This window comes from Triticum aestivum, chromosome 3D (assembly GCF_018294505.1).
Source record: "Triticum aestivum cultivar Chinese Spring chromosome 3D, IWGSC CS RefSeq v2.1, whole genome shotgun sequence".
Lineage (NCBI taxonomy): Eukaryota > Viridiplantae > Streptophyta > Magnoliopsida > Poales > Poaceae > Triticum > Triticum aestivum.
This window is the reverse complement of record NC_057802.1, coordinates 345,459,421-345,468,217: the sequence shown is the minus strand read 5'-3', so window position 1 is coordinate 345,468,217 and position 8,797 is coordinate 345,459,421.

The following is an 8,797-nucleotide window of genomic DNA, read 5'->3' as shown; positions in this document are numbered from 1 at the left end:
TTACGGGCCCACGTCGCCATTGGGTGGTACTAGGATCTTTACTCTGGGACTCTGAACTCTCTTCTACTCGGGTTAAACGAATTTAATAACTCTAACACTAGGATCCCGTGACCGCATTCACCCCAAAGTTGGATAAGCCATAGTTGTTTCTTAGAATAGTATTTTGAACAATTCACACACTGTCATTTGACTCCTTTGAAACGTCTTTGCTTTCAGATGGAACCCACGAGGCAGGTCGTGCGTCACACGACGGCCATTGGTGCCTCGGGATCACCGGCTGTGCTAGCTGAGATGATGACCTACCTGGGTTATCGCTGGCACCCTGAGTACACCGTCTACGAGGAGTACCAGGACTTTAACCAGGAGCAGTACCGTGCCATCGTCCACCTCTACTCGCGGGAGTATGACTCCACTACTGTGCTGCACACCGCTCATGGTGTTGGTGTGACCATCGATATGGCTGTCCACGATGCTGCCTATGCTGCTCTGACACGTCTTCGTGGAGAGTATCGGGAGTTGGACACCTCCCCTTTCAGGCACATTGCTATCGCATCTGATGTTGGTGCGGAGGGATACTATACTGCTGCCTACTCCACTGTCACCCGAGAGCCCTTCTACCATCAGAACCTGGTTCTGCATGCTGATGGGCTGGATTGAGCTAACCGAGCTCTTCGCCACGAGATGTACACCACCCGTCAGCACCTTTACCGTGCTCTGACGCTGCTGCACCCCTTTGTCCGATCTGGTCAGCTACCGCGTACTGCAATCTACCCAGCCAGGACCGTGATGCCCCACGGTGTCGGTTGGCCAGAGGTGGGAGGCTACTCTCCCGCACTTGGTCCTCTTCTGCCACCTGAGCGTCGGGCTCTACACCTGAGTATCCGCGGCCCCCACTCTACTGACGTGGAGGGCTATCCGTTGCCTCACTACCAGCTGTCGGGCTACGATTACCTCCACAGTACCTCTTGGGACTGATGTAGGCTTGCTTGTAGTGTTAGATGCATTCGCCGCGAGCCTGTGTGCCGCTTATGATGTTTTAGTCTATGTACTGAAATCTGTGTACTGAACTCTATGCATGACCCCTTTTGTAAGTTATGCCGACTACTATGTAGTAGCTATCGTGCTCCTTTCATTATGCATGTTTCATCATGAATGATCCTTGTCTTTGCAAATTTCTCAATGCTAAACCCCTGTTATATATTAGCAGGATGGTTAGACCAGGTGGTCGTGGTAGTGGTGGCAATGCCCCACCACCGCCTGAGTACATGGCTGGAATGATCCAACAGTTCGAACTGAACCGCCAATTCATGGAAAATATTATGGCTCAGTTGCCTCGCCCCAATATGAACCAGCAGCCAGCCCAAGTGACTCTTCAAGATTTCATACGCCTCAACCCAACCATCTACCGCAGCTCAACTCAGCCTCTGGATGCTGATGACTGGCTCCATGACATCACCTATGAGATGGAGTCTGCCGATGTAGCCCCTGCCAGCTATGTCAACTTTGCTTCCTTCTTTCTGAAGGGACCCGCAGCTCAATGGTGGGACAGCCACAGGCGTACTCTGCCAGCTGGAACAATCATCACCTGGCTAGACTTCCAAGCTGTTTTCCATGCCCGCTTCATTCCTCAAGGAGTCATGGACCGGAAGAAGCATGAGTTCCGCAACCTCACCCAAGGCAACAAAACTGTTGAAGCTTATCAGCGGGAGTTTCTGGACTTGTCTTGCTATCCTGAAGAGGACATTGCAACTGATGCACGCAGACAGGAGAAGTTCCGTGATGGCCTTCAAGCTGACATCAAGCTCGCACTTCTAGTGCATGACTTTGCTGATTTCGCCACCTTGGTGAACAAGGCCATCAATGTCGAAACTGGTCTGCAGGAATACCAGAGCTCTCACAGGCGCAACCGTGATACGGGCTCATCTTCGGGCTCGCCCTCACAGAAGCGTAAGATATGGATCCCGAACAGCATGTACCGTCCAAATGCATCTGCCCAAGGCAGACCTATGCCGCACCTCGTCTGCCTCCACCACCATCTAGGCAGTCAAGACTTCCAGCTCCACCATCCCAAGCTCCTGTTCCCACTCCCAATAATGGTCTGTGCTACAAGTGTGGACAACCAGGTCACCGTGCCAGGGACTGCAATCAGAATCAGAATCAACTGGCCCTTCCAGCAACTGGCCGTGGTAACAACCAGCCCCGCAACAACAATGCTAAGTCTTATGGTCGTGCTCATGCCAACCACGTTGATCTCAACGAAGCTCAAGACCAGCCTGCTACTGTGATGGGTACACTCCTCGTAAATTCAGTACCAGCATCCGTTTTATTTGATACAGGTGCATCGCATTCATTCATGTAAGAAGATTTTGCGTACAAGCACGACGTTAAATGTGAGGAGATGAACACCTCGGTATTGGTCAAAACCCCCGTGGGACAGTGTCAAACCTCCCTGGTTGGCATCGATGTCCCCGTGGAAATCGAAGGGCTGGAATTCTATGCCTCCCCCATTAACCTGAAGTCGTCTAACATCGACCTCATTTTGGGGATGGATTGGTTGGAAGCGCATACTGCTTCTATAGTTTGTGCCACTAAGACCGTCCATCTACTTCACCCTTCCGATGAAATAGTTGCTTACCAAGCTCATCTGGTGCAAAATGCCGAGGCCAGGCTCTATGCATTGAATGCATTGAACGCTGCACCACTCGAGGGCATTGAAAACATTCCCGTCGTGCGTGAATTCCTCGACGTCTTTCCTAAAGAACTTCCGGGGATTCCCCCTGCTAGAGCTGTCGAATTCATCATCGACTTGAAACCAGGCACCACTCCTATAGCCAAGCGACCCTACAAAATGCCGCCGCATGAACTCCTTCAGCTTAAGGAGGAAATCGACAAATCTCTTCGCAAAGGATTCATTCGCCCAAGTTGCTCTCCTTGGGGAGCACCTTCTCTCTTTGTCAAGAAGAAGGATGGGACAAACCGGTTAGTTCAAGACTACCGTCCTATAAACCAAGCTACCATTCAGAATAAATACCCTCTTCCTTGGATCAATGATCTGTATGATCAACTAGCGGGTTCGTCAGTGTTCTCTAAGCTCGACTTGAGGTTGGGTTACCACCAGATCCGTGTTCGCGAAGAGGATATCCCAAAGACCGCCTTCGTGACTCGATATGGTTCATACGAGTACACCGTCATGTCTTTCGGTTTAACCAATGCTCCAGCCACCTTCTCTCGTCTGATGAACTATATATTCATGGATTACCTCGACAAGTTCGTTGTGGTTTATCTGGATGATATCCTGGTATTTTCCAAGAACGAAGAAGAACATGTTGAACATCTTCGACTTGTGCTGGAAAAGCTACAAGAGCATCAACTATATGCCAAGTTCTCCAAATGTGAATTCTGGCTACCGGAAGTAACCTATCTTGGGCATGTCATCTCTAAGGATGGTATTGCCGTCAACCCCGAGCGAGTTCAGGCTATTCTCGATTGGAATCCTCCTAAGAACGTTAAGCAAGTCAGAAGTTTTCTCGGTCTCGCCAGCTATTGCTGTCGATTTGTCGAGAACTTCTCTAAGATCGCCAGGCCTCTGACTAACCTGTTGCATAAGGGTGTCAAGTTCCAATGGACAGACAAATGTCAGGAGAGTTTCCAGGAACTCAAAGACAAGTTGACTTCTGCCCCAGTTCTAGCTCCACCTAATACTAAGAAGGACTTCGTCATTTACTGCGACGCTTCCCGTCAAGGATTAGGCTGTGTCCTAATGCAAGACCGCAAGGTGATTGCTTATGCCTCTCGGCAATTGCGCCCTCACAAAGAGAACTATCCAGTTCACGACCTCGAACTTGCTGCTGTCATTCATGCGCTGAAGCAGTGGCGACATTACCTTCTCGGTAATTGTTGCGAGAACTTCACTGACCACCAAAGTCTGAAGTATCTGTTTAGTCAGCCAGACCTGAACCTCCGTCAGCAGAGATGGATGGAGCTTGTTGCAGATTTTGACTTGGGTATTTCCTATACGCCAGGCAAGGCTAATGTAATGGCTGATGCCTTGAGCCGCAGGTCTTACTGCAACCACCTCCAGGTTCACAAAGTTCAGCCCTCGCTTGTTGAAGAATTCAGGAAGCTGAACCTCCATATTGTTCCTTCGGGTGCACTCGCTCCCCCTACTAAGGAGTTTGGCAAGGTGAACCTCCACGTTGTTACCCAGGGTTCCCTCAATACCCTAGTTGCTAAACCAGATCTCGTGGACAGCATCAAACGGCTACAGAAGTATGACTCTGAAGCCCACAAGATTAAGCGCTACCTCGCAGAAGGAAAGCCCTCATTCTTCACTATTGCTGAAGATGGCACCTTATACTTCAAGGGCCGCCTAGTGGTGCCATGTGCAGAGAAAAACCTGGATATGACACAGGAAGTTATGAAAGAAGCTCATGATACGCCTCTATGTATCCATCCTGGTAGTACAAAGATGTACCAAGACATCCGTCAGAGATTCTGGTGGTCTAATATGAAGCAAGACATTGCTCGATATGTTGCTGAGTGTGACGTTTGCCGTCGTATCAAAGCAGAACATCAAAGGCCGGTTGGAACTCTGCAACCTATCTCTATTCCTGAATGGAAATGGGACCATGTTGAGATGGACTTCATCACTGGATTTCCCAAAGCAGAGAAAGGTAATGATGCTATTCTTGTCGTCATTGACCGGCTTTCCAAAGTTGCACATTTTCTGGCGGTCAAGGAAACGATCACTGCTAGTCAACTGGCAACGCTCTATATGTCCAGGATAGTTTCACTCCACGGTATTCCATTGGTTATCAGCTCAGACCGTGGCAGCTCAGACCGTGGAGATGACCAGAAGCGTAGTCTTCGACAGGACTAGCTATCCCCCTTTTATTCTGGCCTTCTGCAGTTCAGTCCACTGATATGCCCCTTTACACATATACCCATGCATATGTAGTGTAGCTCCTTGCTTGCAAGTACTTTGGATGAGTACTCACGGTTGCTTCTCTCCCTCTTTTCCCCCTTTCCTTCCTATCTGGTTGTCGTAACCAGATGCTGGAGTCCAGGAGCCAGACGCCACCGTCGACGACGACACCTACGACACTGGAGGTGCCTACTACTACGTGCAGGCCGCTGACGACGACCAGGAGTAGTTAGGAGGATCCCAGGCAGGAGGCCTGCGCCTCGTTCGATCTGTATCCCAGTTTGTGCTACCCTTCTTAAGGAAAACTTGTTTAACTTATGTCTGTACTCAGATATTGTTGCTTCCGCTGACTCGTCTATGATCGAGCACTTTTATTCGAGCCCTCAAGGCCCCTGGCTTGTATTATGATGCTTGTATGACTTATTTATGTTTTAGAGTTGTGTTGTGATATCTTCCCGTGAGTCCCTGACCTTGATCGTACACATTTGCATGCATGATTAGTGTACGGTCAAATCGAGGGCGTCACACTTGGGCATCCCCAAGCTTAGGCTCTTGCCACTCCTTATTCCATAGTTCATCGAATCTTTACCCAAAACTTGAAAACTTCACAACACAAAACTTAACAGAAAACTCGTAAGCTCCGTTAGTATAAGAAAATAAATCACCACTTAGGTACTGTTGTGAACTCATTATAAATTCATATTGGTGTAATATCTACTGTATTCCAACTTCTCTATGGTTCATATCCTCCGATACTACTCATAGATTCATCTAAATAAGCAAACAACACATAGAAAACAGAATCTGTCAAAAACAGAACATTCTGTAGTAATCTGTATCAAACGTATCCTTATGGAACTCCAAAAATTATGAAATAAATTGGTGGACCTGAGGAATTTGTCTATTAATTATCTTCAAAAAGAATCAACTTAAAATCGCTCTCCAGTAAAAAATGGCATCTAATCTCGTGAGCGCTAAGGTTTCTTTTTTTACAGCAAGATCATAAAGACTTCACCCAAGTCTTCCCAAAGGTTCTACTTGGTACAAACACAAATTAAAACATAAGACCACATCTAACCAGAGGCTAGATAGATTATTTATTGCTAAACAGGAGCAAAAAGCAAAGGACAAAAATAAAATTGGGTTGACTCCCAACAAGCGCTATTGTTTAACGCCCCTAGCTAGGCTTGATGATTTCAATGATGCTCACGTAAAGGATAAGAATTGAAACATAAAGAGAGCATCATGAAGAATATGGCTAGCACATTTAAGTCTAACCCACTTCCTATGCATAGGGATTTTGTGAGCAAACAACTTATGGGAACAATAATCAACTAGCATAGGAAGGCAAAACAAGCATAACTTTAAAACTTTAAGCACATAGAGAGGAAACTTGACATTATTGCAATTCCTACAAGCATATGTTCCTCCCTCATAATAATTTTCAGTAGCATCATGAATGAATTCGACAATATAACTATCACATAAAGCATTCTTTTCATGATCTACAAGCATAGAAAATTTACTACTCTCTACATTAGCAAAATTCTTCTCAATCGGAATAGTGAGAGTATCATAAGAAACTCGAATACTATAAATTGTTTCCACATTAAAAGAGTAATGTTCAGAAAAAGGGTACTCATAATCGTGACAAGTTTTATAAATATAATCATCACTACTTTTATAGCATAAGTATCATCACAATGATTATCATAAGTAGCAACTTTGTTCTCATCATAATCGATTGAAACCTCTTCCATGATAGTGGAATCATTACTAAATAAAGTCATGACCTCTCCAAACCGACTTTCATCAATATAATCATCGTAAGTAGGAGGCATGCTATCATCATAACAAATTTTCATATCAAAACTTGGGAGGCTAAAAATATCCTCTTCATTAAACATAGCATCCCCAAGCTTGGGACAAACATTAATGTCAGCAAATATATTCTCAAACTTGTCATTCTCATCAAACATAGCATCCCCAAGCTTGGGCCTTTTCATATCATAAGCATAATCACTATCATCATTAATAGTATGGATAGCACCAATAGTATAGCAATTATCATCATCACAATGAGTAATAGGAGTAACATCATTTGGGAGGGATACCTTTCTACCTTTGCTTCTCCGTCTTTTCTTTTTCTTCTTCACATCATGTGTAGGTTTAACCCTCTTTTTTTAGCTCCTTATTAATGAGATAGGTTGAATAGAAAGCTCCTCCTCGTTACCTGATTCATCATAAGAAATAATAGGAGGATATTGGGAAGTCTCTTCCCTTTCATTAGTATTCTCTTCATCTTCTATTAGTTTTCTTTTCTTTATGTAATTGGCAACATAAGGATTTTCAATGCAATTCGCCGCACAATACATAAAAATTTCTTCTAGATCAAAATCAAGAAATCTATCAAGATTAATTTTTGGAATACCCTCAGTCATACGTTTCATTTCTTCATACCCCAAAAGAAGACTAAGATCTTTATGATGATCAAGGGTAATCAAGTTATCACAATTTTTGGACACGATTTGATCATGAAACAAATAGCATTGGAGCTTTAAATGACCATGTTCATTGAAAATTTCACAAGGATGGTGATAAATATTGAATCTTTCAGCACAATCATCTAGCCTTTCTTGCAACCATTTAGTTTCCAAATACTTATGCCTCTTGCAAAATCTATCTTCCCTATTTGGTGTGTCCTTGCAAGCTCTATGTATTCCACAAAAGTTGACATGCTTATAGGAGAAATTTTCATCATGACTAGTGCAATCGTCATTAGTACTATGGATATTCAAAGAATTCATACTAACAACATTGCAATCATGGTCATCATTCAAAGATTTAGTGCCAAACATTGTAATGCATTCTTCCTCTAGCAATTGAGCACAATTATCGGAATCCTTATTTTCATGAAAGATATTAAAAAGATGAAGCATATGAGGCACCCTTAATTCCATTTTTTGTAGTTTTCTTTTATAGACTAAACTAGTGATAAAACAAGAAACAAAAACATTCAATTGCAAGATCTAAAGATATACCTTCAAGCACTCACCTCCCCGGCAACGGCGCCAGAAATTGCTTGATGTGTACTACACAACCTTCTTCTTGTAGACATTGTTGGGCCTCCAAGTGCAGAGGTTCGTAGGACAGTAGCAAATTTCCCTCAAGTGGATGACCTAAGGTTTATCAATCCGTGGGAGGCGTAGGATGAAGATGGTCTCTCTCAAACAACCCTGCAACCAAATAACAAAGAGTCTCTTGTGTCCCCAACACAACCAATACAATGGTAAACTGTATAGGTGCACTAGTTCGGCGAAGAGATGGTGATACAAGTGCAATATGGATGGTAGATATAGCTTTTTGTAATATAAAATTATAAAAACAACAAGGTAACTAATGGTAAAAGTGAGCACAAACGGTATTGCAATGCGTTGAAACAAGGCCTAGGGTTCATACTTTCACTAGTGCAAGTTCTCTCAACAATAATAACATAATTGGATCATATAACTATCCCTCAACATGCAACAAAGAGTCACTCCAAAGTCACTAATAGTGGAGAACAAACGAAGATATTATGGTAGGGTATGAAACCACCTCAAAGTTATCCTATCTGATCAATCTATTCAAGAGTCCATAGTAAAATAACGCGAAGCTATTCTTTCCGCTCGATCTATCATAGAGTTCGTACTAGAATAACACCTTAAGACACAAATCAACGAAAGCCCTAATGTCACCTAGATACTCCAATGTCACCGCAAGTATTTGTGGGTATGATTATACGATATGCATCACACAATCTCAGATTCATCTATTCAAACCAACACAAAGTACTTCAAAGAGTGCCCCAAAGTTTCTACCGGAGAGTCAAGA